Below are 17,301 nucleotides of genomic sequence, written 5' to 3' on the forward strand. Positions count from 1 at the left end.
ACTTCAGGGCACCTGACCCTTAGATGATGAAAATGCTGGCTGGTACCCATGCTCTCTCCTGGAGGCAAAATCTAGCTCAGATTGGAAAGGTCCTGCAGCTGGACCCTAGATTTCCCTGGATGTTTTCGGAAATTGCACTTACTGAGGTGATTAATCACGTTTTGTTTCTATATGAGAATGAATCTAAGTGAGGACTAGTAGGATGAGCCTGAGCCTAAACCTATTAATTATAATGCCAACTTCAGGAGCTTTTTCTTTCTTCAATTCATTATGATTCAATTCCTCTGTGAGGCTGCCCATTTCCACCCCCTGGGAAATAAAGGATATGTGGCCTGCTCTTGAAGAGGAGTCTCTTGTCAGTTGCACTACATATCCCTCACTCCAGTCCTAGGCAATAATTTTACACCTGAATGCCTTTGCTCAGACTGGTCCCTCTGCTTGGAATGCTCCTTTCTCCACATGGCTGAAGACAAACTCCTAATTTCAGGCTGAAATCGCATCTCATCCTCCACCAGCAAAGCCTTCTGTGACTCTCCCAGCAGAGCAAAGGGTCCTTTTCCTGTGTTCCCACTGGACTTGGCTCATTCCTCAGTGCTGGCTCTGATAAGTCGTTTGCCATCCATTCATTCTCCACAGTACTTTTTGAAGTGTGTAAGGTGGTACCGATGGTTACATTCTGTCCCCACCCTAGACTGAGACTTCCTCCAGGTGGCACCCATGCTCAGTCACCTCTGGATCAATGGTACCTAGCACATAATGGGTACCCAGTTAATGATGGTTGAGTTGAATTAGGCCATTAGAGAATACTTTGTTCTTTTGACAAATATGTGCTACCAGATGCTAGGCACTGTGCTGGGCCTTGGGGATACAACAATGACATGGTCACTGTACAATAATGATTTAAGATAACATGTTGACACTACAGTTCTTAAGACTGATAAAAGATTAGAGGAAGTAACCTGAGAAAGATAAACCAACAGACTTGTTGAGAATGGGGTCCAGTTTTACTTGCTCCCTCCTTCACCAACCCAGCCCTGTCCCAGGTTCACTGAGGCTGGCATTTGGACTTTGCTCAGCTTCTGGAGGAGCGTAATCATTCTCCACGTTGGTGCAAGGCTTGAGGTCCTCATTCCCCAAACTGAAGTTCTTTACATACCCTAGTTTGAACCTGACTCCACTACTTACAAGTGATTTGACCTTGGTAGCTCTGCCAAGTTATTTGCTGTGTGACATTGGACAAACTTCTCTCAGTTCCCTTGTCTATAAAACAGAGATGTTAATTTCTCTCTCTGAACTAAGGTGTTATGAGTATTGAATGAGATAAGGCCTGTGAAGTATTTAGCACAGGGCCTGAAGACAGTAAGTGCTATTGTTACTATTATCTGTTCACTCACATGGGTTCTAAAGCAATGACACCGCAATGGTGCAGTGGACTTGGGAGTCCCAAGGTCAGATTTTAGTCCCAGCTCTGCCATTCATTTGCTGTGTAACTTTGGACAAACTCCTTAGCTTTTTGAGCCTCTCTTTCCTCATTTGTACAGTGGCAATTTTAAGACTTTTCCCAAGGAGTGGTCATGAGGTCAAATGGGTCATATGGGAGTCCCTAAAGCAATGCACAACACACAGTAGGGGTTCAGTGATGAAAGCTCTTTGGACATGTGGGCTGTGGGGCTCTGGGAGGCTCTGCCTTCACGGAGTTGCAGAGGGATGAGCAAGGTCCTTGATAACCATGACTCCACAGTGGGACTTGCAGCTGTCTCTTCTCTGTTACCTTAAAAGGAGGGATTGTGGATCTGCTTGATGTGGACATGTTTTGTCACCAGACACAGGGAAATTGAGGCTGGAAAAGCTGATGGCTAGCCTCAAGTGACTCACCTGAGTCTCCTCCGCTTGCTCCTGCCCTGGAACTGATGTTCTTCCCTCTACCCTCCGCAAGCCCCCCAGCCTCATTGCGTCTGCCTGGCTGGCTGGGAGACTTGTGGCTGGCAGGTCCTGCCTGCATCTTAGGGCCAAGTCAGCAGGATGGTGTCCGTCTGCACATGGTGTCTTAGTTCTTCACATCCATGCAAGCTGTTTGTACCCATCCATGGGCAAGGAGTGCTGGTACCACAGAAAGAGATTTTCCACCCCATGTTGCCTCGGATGAAAAATGGAGGCCCAGACAGGATAAGCCTCCTCCTCCAGAGTCACACATGAATGATGAGTTGAGGGCGGGGACCTCCAGAGTGAGTCCTGGAGTAAGAGGACTCAGCTCTGCATGCTTACCTTGGTCAGCTTAGCTGCTGGCCTCCCTGCTGACTACCAGTGAAGTCATGTCCCAGGCCAGGTTCTGGGACAGGTATAGGGGAATTGGAAGCATCCGAGATTTGGGGTTTTGACGATTTCCTGATGTAGCATCATCAAGGAAGCAGTGCTAAGCTGACCCCAGAAGAGAGTAGAAGGGAGCATGGGAGAGATGCTATTTGCCAGAGGAATGAACCACTGGAGGGAGGTGAGAGATTGAACAGAGGGAAATGGAGATGGATGGCAGGAAGTGGGAGGAAACCCTCATTTGCTGGTTGTCCAAATATCATTTCCTTGAAACTATTTGACAGCCAATTTCCTCTTGAGATCTCTTCTAGGGAATGGCCTTCTATCACAAAGAACTTTCTTTCTTCCTTTCTCTTTCTCTTTTCTTTCTTTCTCCCTTTATTCATGCATCCCTCTATTCCTCCTCCCTTTGTTCTTTTTTCTTTCCTACTTTTCTTTTGTTTGTTCTCCCTTTCATTCTTCATTTCTTTCCCTTTTCTTTCTTTTTTCTATTCCTTTTCTCTTCCTTTCTTTCTCCCTTCCTTTTCTCCTTCCTTCCCACCTTTCTTTCTTCCACCTAAGTGGCTCTGTGGCTCTTTAGAAAGTCAACTGGGGGTGGACAGCAGCTACCTTGGAAGCTGGGGCTGCAAAGAAAATGCTGCTTTCTTGTCCCAGTGCTACAGAAAGGGCCAGAATGTAGGACTCCTGGCTGACCAGATTTGGGAGCAGGACGTCAGAGCCAGAGCGTCCCATCTCCCAGCCATGCACCTATGTCCTTTGTACTGCAGCCTGCCCTTTCAGTCATGTCTTCTCCCACTTTCAAGATGAGGGGCAGCATGAAGGTTGGTAAAGCAGCCACCAGGGAAGGATCTTGGACAGAATGTCCTTGTCAATTAAATGGGAACAACAGTTCCCACCTGCCAGCTTCCTAGGGCTGCTGTGAAGCCTTTGTGTTTGGCAAACTACCAAGAGCCAATCTTTGGTACTTTGGAACCATTGATACTTGTTGAGACCACGCCATCCTATGGCTGGGGGAAAGTCAGCTGTCCCCCTTGTCCCAGAGCCACAGAAATACGTGCTGGCTTCAGGACTTGTGCCACCCACAAAGGGCAAGCACTGCTGCAATGCAAGACTGTATCAGCAGCCTGTCCACTTTCCTCTCCTGGAGCTTCCTGCCACAACCAGGCCGGGCACTGTCTCCTGGACCTCAGCAGGACCGATTCTTAGGTTGCTCTCATGAACCCCTCAGAACTGAAAAATCTAACCCAGAAATTGATAAGCAATTTATCCACAGTGAATTCTGGCTTCCCAAGTGGCCTCCCTACCCCTTAAAGTCACAACCCCTCAGCTGAGGACCCTTCTAGAATGAAAGTTTCCAACCTTCATCGGAAAAAGAGAATCATGAAAAGGATGATGTGTCAGCTGGTGCCCAAGCATCACAGCAAGCTCACTTCCTATCCTGGCCCTATGTGACTTCAGAGTAAATGAGGCAGAGAATTACCTAGAAACAGGAAGTGAGAACCTACACCATCTGTAGTCATCTGTTAGTACAATAAACATTTTTGGTGCCTGCTGCATGCCTGGCCTGTGCTTGTCCACACTTTGTTGAATTACATGGCCTCCCTCCTCACAGACTGCCAGGGACACACGCATCAAGGGGTATGAGTATGACAATGAAGAAATGTTCCAGTGCCCCAAAGGCCCAAAGTGGTTTGGCTTCAGAAGTCACTTGAAGGAAATCAGAAACCTGGAGTAGAGAAGAGATTGGGAATTAGAAGAAATCAGGTCCTAGATACAGCCAGAGAGATAGACCCCTCTATTCCACTTACGTGATTTAAGGTTGCTCCTTGTCTTGGTTCTCTATGTTGGTTTGCCCAGTGCCAACTGGGAAGTCCAAGGTGATGCTTGGATGCCTGTGTGGAGGCCAGGCTGGGCAGAGATGGGGGAGGCCCAGAGCAGGAGAGTAAGTGGGGAGAGGACACCTTCCTAAGGTTGCCCCGTGTGAAGGGAGGAAAGTCATGGGTGACTCCAAATACAACAAGCAATACTCACTCATTTCTGTGGCTGCCGTGAGCCTTGGGCCGGGGGCCCAGCCCAGCCCAGTCCCGGGTCCCCCAGCCAGAAGACAAGTCCCCTTTCCGTTGGCTGCTGCTAGGCACTTCTCCCTGGGGGAAGGAAAAGTCTCACAGCCCTCACAAGTGGAATGTGGCGAGTAAGGGCATTAGCTCTGTAACCCAACTGCTTGGGCTAAAATCCGAGCTCTGCCTCCTGATAACTCCATGACCCTGGGTAGGGTGCCTAATCATTTTGTGCCTCAGTTTTCTCATCTGTAAAATGAAGTTAATAATGGTGCCCTTACTCAGCCAGGCGCGGTGGCTCACGCCTGTAATCCCAGCACTTTGGGAGGCCGAAAAGGACAGATCACAAGGTCAGATCGAGACCATCCTGGCTAACACAGTGAAAACCCGTCTCTACCAAAACTACAAAAGAGTAGCCAGGCATGGTGGCAGGCGCCTATAGTCCCAGCTACTCGGGAGGCTGAGGCAGGAGAATGGCCTAAACCCGGGAGGCAGAGCTTACAGTGAGCCGAGATCTGGCCACTGTACTCCAGCCTGGGCGACAGAGTGAGACTCCGTCTCAAAAAATAAATAAATAAATAAAGTAAAAAATAAATAGTAATAATAATGGTGCCTTACTCATAGGGTTGGTATAAGGATCAGTTAGGTGATTATGCATAAAATGCCTAAAGCATTGCTTAGAATATATAGAATACAGAATATAGCTAGAGAAGGCGTAGAGTGGTCGTTGTTGAGGGGCTGGTGAAGCAGAGAGGGCACTGCATTTGTTGTTCAGTCAGTGCTACCTCAAGTGTCATTAAAGGGGGACTCCAGAGTGTCTGTGCTAATGCCTTCTCAGTCAAGGAACAGTGGCGGGGGTGTGGGGAGCGGGGTGGTGTATGACCAAGGCTGGTTCCACTCAGGAAAACCCCTTCTCAATCCTGTCATGGGGAGAGCTCCTGCTCCAGGGGCCAGGAGGATGTGGGAGTGGGCTTAATTCTGGAGCCCAGAGGAGTTGACACGGCTTGTGCTCCCACCTCTTAGTCCAGAACTCTCTCGGAGTCACTGACAGGAGCAGGAATGCAGTGTTCCTCCAGGAGCTCCTCCCTTCCCCTAACCACAACTGGCCACATAACCCACAACTGCCAATTGGTCCATTCACTAGAAAGCCTGTTTGTTGGAGCCCAGGCAGAGCGCTCTGCCCCTCCTGCTCCCTGTCAGCTTCCAGTGCCGGGCTGCGAGTCCCCAGAGCAGCTGGTCACTTGGCCTGGAACAGCCTCCTCTTCTGTCCTCCATGGGCAGGTGTCTGGGGCAAAGTCCAGTCAGGGCCATCCATGGCTTGGCACCAGGGTGTTCGTTGGGGCTGTTAGGTGAGAGTTCTGCCTATCAGTATCCAGCTCTTTGCTAGAAGCAGCTGAGGGGCCAACACTCAATGATCCAGTCCTTGCCAAAGTGTAGCAGAAGGAAGGCAGGAATTGGCTTCAGCTCAGATCTTTTTGGATATACCATTTACCAACAGGGACCTTTGGCAAGTTGCTTGAATCCTCCAAGCTTCAGTTCTCTTATCTGTAAAATGGGAATTATCATAATTTTGGCCTCCCATGAGTAGTGACAGAATCAAATTAGAAATTTACTGGAAAATGCTCTGTAATCTTAGAAGACTCATGTGATGTTGGCTATCATTAGTAAAGAACTTTGGGGTTGAAATCAGATCTACATTCAGCTCTCAGATCTGCTACTTTCTAGCTTTGTGACCTGGGGCAATGTAGGAACTTTTATGAACTTCAGTTTCCTCATCTACTAAGTGGAAGTCATACTACGTGTCTCAGAGTGTTACAAAAAGTCAACGTAGTGTACAACCAGGCCCATGCTGCAGAGTGGCTGCCCAGTGACTATTAGCTACAATTATTTATAGAAGTAACGGGAATGATATGACCAGACAGAGCTCACCATAGAAAGCAAACCAGGTTCACATGCATCTTATTTTCTGCAGCTATAGGCCCCCATGCTGTACTCACGCAATAAATATTTGCTGATTGATTGAGGATAATCGATCCTGGACTCCAGTGCCAATGTTCTTTGAAAAGCTGGGAACTGCCTGGCCCTGGGCCTTTCCTAACAGAGATGGAACAGCCTAGCATAGAGTCTCTATCCCCTTTTCCACCCCTGATTAGGTCAGATATTTGCTTCCCTTAAAGCTCATAAAGTGCTATTTCATTAAATTGTGTTTTCAGTTATGCAAAAACAGGGTCATGCCAAGGCTATTTTACTGTGAAGAAAGCAGAGAACCATAGAAAAAATATTTTTAGAACGTGACAATAGAAGTCATACTCCCGTTCTGCCTTGAATTAAAAGAAAATCATTAAGCACATGCCGAATTCTTTAAGCCAGCTTAAAAGAAGAATCTTCCTAGAGCTGAGTTTGGGGGAAACCAGACTATGGGCTCATGTCTTCTTGGACACTCTGTGCCCCTAAGGAATTTCACCTCTTTTTGCAGGTGGGAGCCAGGACTCAAGAGGAAAATTGAGCATATGCCTCTGGAATCACTAGCACTTCTCCCTATATTCCTTAACTTGCTTATTTGATGAACATCTATTGAGCAGCTACGTAGGCGCTAGGGCTAAAGTTATTAACCAGGACCACCTTTTACTCCCAGGAAGCTCACAGTCTCGTGGGAGGAGGAGACCCTTGAGTTGCATTGAGAGCAAAAGTGCACGTGGTGATGAGCATTCCAGAGAGAGGGAAGGAGCATTCCAGAGAGAGGGAACAGCATGCACAAAGCTCAGGAGAGGCAAGGGCAGTGTAGTGGGTTCTGAGTAGTATAATTACTCAGGAATGATTGGAGCTGGGGAGGAAGACTAGAGGAAGTGAGAGACAGGCCAGAACAATCCCATTCACTGGGCATCTGTAGGTCATACACGTGACATTTGACTTTACATTGAGGACCACTGAGGATGCTAGGAGATGACAGGATTGGATGCATCCATTCAATGAATGTTTTCCAGGCATAGGGCACCATCTGATGGGGACCGTGAAGAGGCACATCCCGTGGTGCCTGGACTTGTTCTTAGGAAATGCAGCATCTTATTAGGAAGTGAGGGCTTGGGGGAGCGCCAGACCCTTATACAGGTTTATCAGCTAAAGGGAAGGAGCCCACAGAGGGAGAAGCTAAGCAGATGGAGAGACAGGGCCACTGAAGGAGCAGGGTCCTGGGGATAGGCAGGGGTGAGATCAAGGATATGAGGAGAGGGTGTGTGGGGTCAGAGAAAGGGACATTTTGTCTTTGAGGGCCAAGATGTGGGTTTGGCAGAAGGAACAGAGCTCAGGAGACTAAGTGCTGTAGAGGGAGAAATTCGGGTAATCAGTGGTGGATCCAGGTGAAGAGAGAAGGAGGGGCCAGGAAACAGTCATTGTCTCATTCAACAAACAAGACAAATGCTCACTGACCACCAAGTGGGGACCAGGGAGAATTAGGAACCAGATTGCCATGGTTCCCACCCCCAGGAGCTCATGGTCTCCTGCCTTTCCTGCTTGTCCCTCCCATGTCTTCTTGTTGGAATCTCCTTGTACTCATCTTTAGGGCCTGTCTGAAACGTCCCCTCCTCGGGAAGCCTTCCCCCTCACTCTCAACAGGAATGCTTCCTCTCTCCTCTGGCCCCATGGTTCTTTGGTCTCTGTGTCTCTCTTGTGTTTATGTACATTTCTTACCCTTCTTCTTAATAAACTATGAATGTAGAGACAGCTTTTATCTCCCACAGACCCCATATATAGTAGGTGCTCAATAAAGCTTTGTTGAATGGATGAATGAATGAGTGAATGAATGGATTTTAGGAATCCAGGCTATTCCCCCCGCTGGAAGTAACCTTTTTCCTTCTCCTGTTTCTAAGCTAAGCTCCATCCCTTCATCCCACTGTGGCCTGTCCCCGTGCTGGCTGCTGTGTCACATGCTTGTCATGGGCCCTCTGCACTTGGGTGAGGTCATGGGTTCTGGCAGGATACCAGAGCTGCAGGTCAGAACTTGCTCTGTCAGTGTAACCCAGGTGCTAGCAGAACTCAGGGTACTTGTCCAGGCTCTCCAAAGGCTGCAGAGACCTGCATGCATACAGGATGCTGGGGCACCTGTCAGGCCTTCCTCACTCTTGGTCTGTCCTTGCTCTGCTCCAGCCCTCATGTGGCATAGCAGTCCTGCCGATGGGCATTGTCCTCCCTGCCGTAGCCTCACCTAGTGCTGACAGTGGCTCCACACACCCACAGCATGAATGCTAGCACCCTTGACTGATGCCAGGGCCTTCGTCGGGTTGGTCACAACCTTCTGCTTCCGTCTTGTTTTCCATTATACACCCCTACGCCTGACAAAAATTGGATAGCCATACACTGGATAAATCTTTATTGAATGTTTTCTATGTGCCTGGCTTAAGGTTTCGTGCTGGGATTTCCAAAGTAGAAGACAGTCTACTGTCAGTGAGCTCACGGTCCGGTGGGCTAGAAGGTTGAGGCTGGAAGCAGGCGGTGACAGCATCCCATAATTAGTGCTGTCGGGGAGGAAGCCCAGGTTGCTCTGGGGGCCTTAAGGAGAAAGCGCTTGCCTTCTTTTTTTTTGCACTTCTTATCAGTAAGGAAAAGCTTCTAGCACATCTGGGAGGCCTCATGAGTAGAGCTGTGATTTTCAAGGCTGCAATATTTCTTCTGATTCTAGAGGATTTAATTCTTGTTTTTTTTTTTAACCTCTGAGTTGAACCGCATCCAAATGTCAACATCAGAAGAATGGGAAGTTCTTGAACATGTTTAAACTGTGAAGCCCATAGAAGCCAGATCATTCTTTTGTGGAACTACAACAAAAATTTCTTTTTTTTTTGAGATGGAGTCTCGCCTGCAGTGGCACGATCTTGGTTCACTGCAACATCTGCCTCTTGGGTTCAAGCAATTCTCCTGCCTCAGCCTCCTGTGTTGCTGGGACTACAGATGTGCGCCACCGTGCCCAGCTAATTTTTGTATTTTAGTAGAGATGGGGTTTCACAATGTTGTCCAGGCTGGTCTTGAACTCCTGACCTCAGGTGATCTGCCTGCCTCAGACTCCCAAAGCGCTGGGATCACAGGCATGAGTTACCTCATCCGACCTCTTTTTAAGTAAAAGTATATTCAGCCTTAAATTAACCTAACTGTATTAAATCAGAGACCACTGGATCCTTGTTCTTGCTATGGTTTTAACATGTCCCCCAAAAGTTCATGTGTTAGAAACTTAATCCTCAATGTGACCATGTTGGGAGGTGGGGCTACGAGGGGGAGTCCTCACGAATGGATTCATGTTATCATGTGGGTGTGCTGTTATCCATTGATTCTGTCCTCTGATGCTTCTCTCTTTGTGTCTCACGTGGTTGCTTGCCCTTTTACCCTGTTATAACACAGCAAGAAGACCCTCACCAGATGCCAGGCAGATGCTGGGGCCATGCCCTTGGACTTCCCTGCTTCCAGAACTGGGGAAATAAATTTCTTTTCTTTATAAATTACCCAGTCTCAAGTATTCTGCTATAACAGCAGAAAACAGACTAAGACAACTCTCATGTAGACAACTCGTAGCAGGAGTCAAAGGTTTAAGGAAAATGTTGAGACCTCAAGTCCTAAGTGGGGAGTATTCTACACTCAATCTTCAGATTGGGAAGGTTGGGGGTGTTTATGTATGTTTAGGGGTAGGACTCCTGCTCTAGGAAACAGAATTTGAGAGCTCTGGGTCCCAGAATCAGGCCAAGCCTCAAAAACAATAGCCCTGGGCCATCAGGGCTCTGCTGGGCTCCCAGCTCTCCTTCCTGCTGTGCTGCTTCCATTATGACGTTGGCCAGCTCATCCCTCCCACCCCATCAGCACCTCCTGATCATTCTTAGAAAGAGAATGAAGCAGGTAACATTCTTAGAAAGGGAATGATCCAACATGGGCTGGAGCGAGACTGCCTGATTCAACTCCAGCCTCTGTACTTAATAGCTGTGTAATCTTAGACAAGCCCTCTGTGCCTCTATGTCTCAGTTGCCTTATCTATAAAATGGATATAATAACAGCACTGACCTTAATGGTGCTGGTGAGGATTAACTGAGCTACTACAGGGGTCTACAGATCTTTTCTGTGAAGGGACAGATAGTAAATATTTTCAGTGTGCACCGTTATTCACCCCATGCCTGACAAAAATCAGATAGCCATCCACTGGATAAATCCTTTTTTTTTTTTTTTTTTTTTTTTTTTTCAGACAGAGTCTTGATCTCTTGCTCTGCCACCCAGGCTGGAGTGCAGTGGCACAGTCTCGGCTCACTGCAACCTCCGCCTCCCAGGTTCAAGCGATTCTCCCACCTCAGCCTCCCAGGTAGCTGGGACTACAGGGGCCCGCCATCATGCCTGGCTAATTTTTGTGTTTTTAGTAGAGATGGGGTTTGACCATGTTAGCCAGGCTGGTCTCGAACTCCTGACCTCAAGTGGTTCACCCAACTCGACCTCCCAAAGTGCTGGAATTACAGGTGTGAGCCACTGGGCCCAGCTGATAAATCTTTACTTAATGTTTACTATGTGCCTGGCTCAAGATTAAGTGCTAGGATTTCCAAAGTAGAAGACAGTCTACTGTCAATGAGCTCACAGTCCAGCAGAGTTGGGAGGGGTGAGCCCGGTAAGCAGCCAGTGACAGCATCCTGTAGTTAGTGCTACGGGGGAGGAAGCCCAGGTTGCTCTGGGAGCCTCCAGGAGAAGGTCCAGGATCAGGTGCAATTTTCAGGGCCAATGACAGGTGAGCCAAGGAAAAGGGAGAAGGACCCGGCAGGGAAGGGGGTCCCAGGCAGAGGGAGCAGCAAAAACAAAGGGGAGAGGGGAGACTGGCTCAGTATGGTGAATGTGAGTGGTAGAGGGTTGGAGGGGTAAGGAAAAGCTTCTAGCACTTCTAGGAGGCCTCAGGCTCTGTCACAACTACTCCATGCTGCCATTGTATCATAAAAGTGGTCATGGACAACATGTACATGATGGGCGTGTGTTCCAATAAAATGTATTTATAAAAACAGGCAGGGAGCTGGATTTGCCCTGATGCCTATAGCTCGCTCGTCCATGAGTTAATAACTGAAATAAGTACTTATCATGTAGTAACACTGAACCAATGTTAGCAATTATTATTCAATCATGAATCAGCTAAATATTTGAGCACCTACTCTGTGCCAGGCCCTGTTCTGAGTGCTGGGGATATAGCCATGAACAACACTGACAAGGTTCCTGCTCTCGGGGAGCTTCCATTCTAGTTGGGGGAGACAAAAATAAACAAGGAAACGAGAGAAAATACCAGTTCGTGGTACGTGCTATCTTAAAACTAAAGCAGGGACTGTGATAGTGATGTCAGGGTGGACTACATCACTGTGGTGGCTAGCAAAGGCCTCTTGGAGGATGTAATGTTCAAGCCAAGACCAGTCTGATGGGAAGGAGCCAGTTCTGTGGCAACTGCAAGAACAGAAATCCAGGCAGGACAAAGCAGCTCAGGCTCCTGCTTCTGCTTTTGCCCTTAGCCCAGCTGCGAACCAGAGGCAGGGTCTGCAATGCTGGGAGGGCCAGGAGGAGAGGGGGACAGCAAAGAGAGGACAGAAAGGAACATCTCGGATCTTGCAACTCTGGGTGCTGCAGACGCTGTGGGAGGGGGTGTTTCTCTTCACTCTCTAGGTCCTTAGCCCATCTCTCAGGATACATCCCTTTTCTTAATATCCTGGCCCTCAGGCCAACACCCCTCTCTCCTTTCTCCTCCATTCCCCTCACCAATTGGCTGAAAGCCCTCAGCCTAGGCATGGCAACATCTCTGCTTCGCACATCTGTCTCTGAGTCCCAGGCTTGCTTGAGCCAGTTTACCCATTACTTAAAGCGGGAGGTGCCACCCAGCTGGTGAGTAGGACAGTCTGTAGCTGCTTCCTCCTGTACAAGGGGTGTTTGGAATTCCATACACAGAGAATGAGGTGGGTTTCACTGGAGCCGCTCCCGGACACAGGTTTGCTTGCATTGTTCTCTGGTTCAATGTTTCCTAAGCTCTTTTCTGACTGAGAAAGCACCTCTGTGCATGTGATTTCTGGCCCCTGCAGATGCTGCAAGCCCCCCTTCTTTCCCGCCCTTTACCCCCAGTGTGCAGCCTTCTCTTATTAGTTGAACATTCTGGCTTACATGGAATTCTAGAGGATGGTCTAGCCTAGGAACCAGACCACACAGGTGATGTCGCTCTTCTACAGAGAACAAATCCGCAACTCCAACAGCTTCTGGAGCTGGAGGCAGCCTGCTGAGGTTCCTACCACAGTGGTTTCTCACTTGCAGCTTCTACACCAGAGGGACATGTTTCCTGACCTGGTCCCAGCCTCTACTTATGCCCTTCTGGGTAGCACTCTGTCCCTCCTTCAATTCTCACTTCCTTTAGACACCTTCCCAGACTGTGTCCCCAACTCGGATGTCCCCTGGTTCCAGCATCTCCCTCCAGATGCGAGCCTCAGCCCTGGTTCCAGCATCTCCCTCCAGATGCAAGCCTCAGAACCAGCCCTAATTGGTGTGCCCTTCTCACCCTGACCTGCCTGGCATGGGGGGCTGAAATGGCACCTCCTCTCTCTGTGTCCCTCCCATCTCCTCGGCTGGCTGTGAGAGGGTTCCCTGGGCTGCCTGACTCACCAGCGAATGGTGCTGTCAGGCTGGCTGTCATGTGGCATGGTGGGTCCCATGGGCGGGTGGGTAGCATGGGGTGGGGTCAATGTGTCCTCCAACCCATTTGGGAGGCCTCCACTACCCCAGCTCTTTGCTGTGCTGCGTTGCTATTTTGGTACCCAGGAAGCTGGCCGGAGAAGGGAAAGTCTGACCCCTCTTCCTGTCAACAATGACTTTCTGCTTGGAGCTGACCCCTCTGGGGTGAGTCACCAGGAAGGGCAATCCGCCTCTGCCGAGGGGAGGAGGAACCCTGGGAGGGGAGGCTCACTGTCCAGGGTCACTGAGGCTTCTGGCTAGACCAGGGTCTTACTGCTAAAGAAGGGGTTTAGAATAGTCTGCTGCTGACCCCCAAAAGTGGGGGTAGTCTCCAAATCCCTCCCCTCTCTCCTCCCTGCCCTGCAGTTTCACCTGCAGGTCATACCAGATTGATGTTGTTAAACAGAGCTGTGACCATGTCACATTTTGATTATAATCTTCAGAGGCTCCTTGTTGCCTCCAGAATAAAGTCCAAATGCCCTCGCTTGGCCCCAACCTCCTCTTTGACCTCCTCACCTTCTGCTCCTTCATGCCTTCTGTTCCATCAGGCTGGCCTCCTTCGCTGCCGCATGTGACACAGCACACACGGCCGTCTCCACAATTCTGCCTTTGCCATGCCCTTCTCCATCATCCTCCTCCTTGGAATACCTTTTCCTTTCCAGATGCACCATTCCCATTTCCATTTCCACATCACCCTTCCATCTATTCAAAAAATATTTAATGAGCACCTTCTGTGTGCCAAGTCCAGTGCTATGAGCTGAAGTTTCCACCTCCGATGAACTAAACAAGCACTCATGGGCCTGTCAGGCTTGCAGAGGTACAGAGACATACTCAGGCACTTGCAATGTAGCACCTGGGAGGGACACTTCACCCACCTTGAGATCACGGAAGGTGGCTGGAGGAGGTCACACCCCTGCTGATTTCCTGGCGAGTGAGTAGGAGGTAGGTGGGTAAGGGAACAAGGGCTGGAGGCTAGCAGCAAAAATGTGTGGACCAGAGGAACCAGAAAGTAGGAAGACCTCAGTCAAGAGTCAGTGCATTCTAGGAACGGAAAGTTGGTCATAAAATTTGGAGTAGAGGGTGTGAGGTGGGTGGTGAGAAGAGGCGGGGAGTGGCCCAGTGGTCCCTCACAGTTTGATCTTTATCCTAAGAGCCATGAGAAGCCAGTGAATGGTTTATAGCAGAGGTTCCCGGTGTGCAAAATTTCACCTTGGAAAGTCCAGTGTGACTGGAGTGGGGACCACAGATTGGAGGAGGGTGAGCTGCAGGTGGAGAGACTCTACATGGGAAGAGTTTACATGGTCTGGGCCAAGATCATGGGGGTGTGAGTCGTGTTCCCCTTCACCCTCCAGCCACATTCGCCTTCTTTATGAGCTCATTTTCCAACTGGGGCCATGCACTTGCTCTTTCCTCTGCCTGAAACACTCTTTCCCTTGACACTCACATGACTTGCGCATCCAAATAATCCAGGTTTCTGTCTAGAGTGGACCCTGACCCCCATCATTCTCAATGTGCTTCCCTTGCTTTAATTTTAATCTTGGCATTTATCATTCCCCGACTGATAGATCGTAGGTTGTGCATGTGTTTTTCTATCTCCATCACTAGGATGAGACCTCCCTCAGGGGAGGGGTTTAGTCTGCCTTCTTTGCCTTCAGTTTGGAGGTGCCTGAGGCATGCCCAGAGTGGACACCTAGTAGACACTGGTGACGGGATGCAATTGGGAGCATCTGACTCACCAGGAAGCACCATAGCTGCACCTGCAGCAGGGAACGGGACGGTGGGGGTGACAGCAGAACTGCAGTCAGAACAGAACACCTCTGCCTCAGGGAGAGGAGAGGAGCCCGCAGAGGAAGAAAGAAGGATGGTCAGAGAGTGGACCTCATACAGGTGCTGTGCTTTGTGTCCCGGATGGGCGCTTTAGGTTGTGTGGTGCAGCACCGGGGTGCCAGCGAGTGGAGGTTCCCAACAGGAGGAGCGGACCAAAAGCATCACAAGCCTCAGAGAGCTGGAGGCTGCCAAAGCCCCTGGGGGAAGCCCACTGCAGCTTCCAGAGTGTGCAGACAGACTCCAGGCGCAGTAGGGAGGCAACGAGGAGTTTGGCTGAGGAGAGATGGAAGAAGGGGAGCCCTGTGGTGAATAATGACCACAGCCTCTTGACTGCTCTCCTGGCCCCGCTTTGCCAGCAAATTCTCCACGCAGAGGAATCTTTTAAAAACATAAATCGGATCATGCCACTCCCTTGTTCAAAACCATTACTTAGAATAAAATGCAAGCTCCCTAAAGTGACAAACAAGGCCCTAGGAGACCTGGCCTTACCTTGTCCTCTGACCTAATTTCCCTGGAACTGTGTCCTGCTCACTCCACTCCTGACCCTCAGACTCCTTGCTGGTCCCTGAGCAAGCTGCTCCCTGCCTCAGAGCACTGGCTGGCACTGCTCCCTCTGCCTGGAAGGCCCTCCCAGACATTGTCACCTGGCCATTCCCTTCACCACATCCAGGCCTCTGTTCAAATGTCACCTCCTCAGAGAGGCTCTTGCTGAGCATCCTAAGATAGAACTCTCCACTCTCTGTCACCTTTCCTTATTTTTTGCATGGCAGGCAATTGTATTTATTATGTATTACATGTTTGTGTATTTGCTGGCTTCCTTCCTGTTCATCTTCCCCACTAAAGTGTGAGCTCCAGGAGGGCAGGGGTTTTGTCTGCTTTGTTCACTCTACATTCTTAGCCCACAGAACAGCACATAGCACATACTGAGCACATAATAAATGTGCCGAATGGATGTTCGACTAATGAACAACAGTCTCTAAAGCAAATTTGCAAAGAGTCTAACATGCAATGGCTCAGCACAACAGTTTTGGAAAGGGGCATCCCCATTTTGCAGAGGAGCAAGCCTGGACTTGGAGTAGCTGAGCAACTTGGCCACAGGTAGAGCCTGAGCTTACTGGATTGCAGGCCGTGACCACAAACCAGCTCTTCTTACCCAACTCGGGGACCCTTTCAGAGAGGAACAGTCTAGGCCCACTCTCCACCTTCTCCTAGTTTCAGTGGAGAGATGAGAAGACAATGAGGGGAATAAAGAAGTCCAGGGAGGAGTGCTCGGAGGAGAGGAGGAGGAGGAACCCAAAGGAGCCGGCTGCTGAAGGGGAGGGCATCTGTCTTGGCTCCTTGCCAAGGCATGAGGAGAGAGGCTGTCCTGTGAGTAAGAATTCCATGCCCTACATCCTAAGCTAAAGGGCACCTTGGATCCCAAAGACCACTTCTATCTTCAAGGGATGAGCAGGGATTTGCCTCAGGATGGGAGGGCCCTCCCTAAGGAAGCCCCGACCCTCTGGAAACTTCTCCCTTTCCACCTCCCCACCACCCGCTGCAAGCTTCTGGGAATTCCCCACTTCCTGGTAGGAACTGGAGAGCCCTGGGGAGATTTCCCTCAGCCCTGGAATTCAGGACACTTTCCTGTTTTCATAATAATGTCTTCACCCTCTGCATACCTACCCCTCCCCGATACAAATTGGTGGCGGGCGGGGAGGTGGAGGAAAGAGGTTCCACTGGCGGACCCTCCCTTACTACCCAGCCCAGGAGCCAATAATTTCTCCCCAGGAGAAATCAGAAGCTGCCTGTCAGCTTCTTGTTTGGGGCTCACACTGAGGGAATAGTCCCCCTTGTCCTTTATTTGAGATGAGTGACTCAATGGCTGACACCACAACTGCTGAATCTACAGCCTCCAAAACCATGTCGGGGTCCAGTCTCCAGCCAGGGCAGGAGGCATTCTGCTGGTGCATCTCAGCGTGCCCCCATGCTGTCCCAGTGAGTCACTCCAGCCTGGTCCCTGGAGTTCTTGGCCCTGTCTCTGCTTGCTGGAAGTGTCTCTTCCCTGTCCCTTTCCTGGCAGTGTGTAGGAAAGAATGATGGACAACAGGCCAAGGCTGGGAGGTCTTGTTCAGTCAGAAAGCCTCAGGGAGCCCAGCCGGGATGAACATCAGCTTGCTGGCATCTGGGGTCTAGACGGCAGTCACATGAGTCGTGCGCACTTGTCTAGTCTGAGACACATCCCAGGCCAACTGTTTGCTCGTGGGTCCCCAGAGCACCTGCTACTTCCGGGAAGCTCTCTCATAACTCATTTCAGCAAACTCCCAATCTGCCAAGGCTTCACGACAAGGCGCTGGAAGGGAGAAGAATAAAAGAATGGAGAAGACAGAGCTCCTGCCTTCCAGGAGTCTAGAGGCCCATCCTA

This window comes from Chlorocebus sabaeus, chromosome 20 (assembly GCF_047675955.1).
Source record: "Chlorocebus sabaeus isolate Y175 chromosome 20, mChlSab1.0.hap1, whole genome shotgun sequence".
Classification (NCBI taxonomy): Eukaryota; Metazoa; Chordata; class Mammalia; order Primates; family Cercopithecidae; genus Chlorocebus; species Chlorocebus sabaeus.